The 1,432-nt window shown below is 42.7% G+C and overlaps 1 protein-coding gene across 1 annotated transcript in view; it reads left to right on the top strand.

The window, feature by feature from the left end:
* Positions 1 to 1,432, top strand: part of fbxo3 (F-box protein 3) — a 9,260-nt gene that overhangs the window by 670 nt on the left and 7,158 nt on the right. The window lies entirely within an intron of this gene.

Here is a 1,432-nt window from a genome sequence, read left to right as displayed (position 1 = left end):
AAGCATCACTGATAATCTTTGTGTTTTGTCTGAATCTGAGGACGACTGAGTCGATTCAGTTCAAACTAAAACATTTTCACAGTTTGTTTGAAAAGTCTGAGAAAAGACAAAGACAGTCAATGAAAATGTTGTTGAGGCTCTCAGTGTTGAAGGTTTACATTCAGAGAAAAGAATGAAAGGTCCTAAAAGAAGAGGTCTACATTAACCTGCTTCATGTGCAATTTGAAATGGTGAATTTCAAAGGTGGTCTATGACTCCCCGGAAGTTTTGAGGTTGTTGGTTCAATCTTGAGACAGAGATTCAATGTTGAAAGCCAAAGTCCAGAGGAAAGACTGGAAGTCTCCAAGAGAAGAACTGGTTTTTGTTTCTGTCCCAGTCTCTCAAGCTGTTGAAGACTTGTCTAAAGGTTAGAGGTCATGGGTTTTAATCCTCAGTGACTCATTGAAGTTTTAAGTCCAACACTCAAAGTTAAGAACTCAGAATCTCTCTCAACCTCAAAGTGTTGAGACATTTAGAGGTTGTGTGTTTGATAATTAGCATGTCAGAGAGTCCAACACCCAGAGGAAAGACTGACAAGCTTTTAGAAAAGGCCAATTATCTAAAGCGCATGTCTTTGGACTGTGGGAGGAAGCCGGAGCACCTGGAGGAAACCCACGCACAACATGCTGATGCTGCACAGAAAGGCCACTGCACCACCTTGCTGCCCTGCTGATCTTTAACATGCACATGATTTTCCTGGCAGTTACTCTGCATGATGAGTACTTTTACTTTGATACTTTCACTACATGTTACTGATAGTACTTGTGGACTTTAACTCAGATAAAATTAGGATCGACAAGTCAGTTTAGCCTCAGGTCAATTTTCTTCTACTCCATTAGCTGGCGGCCAGAACATAATCAAAGGCTAATTAAAAAAAATGCAACTGGAATTGGAAGTGATTATGCAGGTAACTTGCTGCTCAGATGGAGATCATTTTTTTCATTAAAATAATATGACGGTTCAGATATTTTACTGCTGGCAAGCCGCCAGTCGCCGACCACTGCAGTTTAGGGATGTTACTGCCAAACTCTACAAGAAAGACTCAAACGTCCCTTGTGTATCCAGCAAGACTGCCAAACCTCTGCACTGCAGTTAGATGACAAACTACTAATGACTGTCCCTGGATCTCAAGGAACTTCTCAGCTGCTTTGTGCCACTGGTTTGTGGACCAGCGTTCATAGGACTTTTCCCTCCTCTGTGCTTCTGGCAGCAGTGATGGAACCTGCCCTCTCTTTGTTGTGGCCAGTTGGGGTTATGTGACACGGGCTGTATGAGGTACTGATCCATCCTGCAGTAAACGCTCCCAGTTTGGAGAAGTAGACAGGAGTATCAGCACAGAAGCCGAGCCATTAGCTGCTGTGGATGATAATCCAACTATCCCTTTAATGTTTTC

The sequence above is a fragment of the Seriola lalandi genome, unplaced genomic scaffold (assembly GCF_002814215.2).
Source record: "Seriola lalandi dorsalis isolate HSWRI2012SDOR001 ecotype SW California unplaced genomic scaffold, Sedor1 jcf7180002054977, whole genome shotgun sequence".
NCBI classification, from domain to species: Eukaryota; Metazoa; Chordata; class Actinopteri; order Carangiformes; family Carangidae; genus Seriola; species Seriola lalandi.
This window is presented reverse-complemented; position numbering and strand designations above follow the sequence as displayed.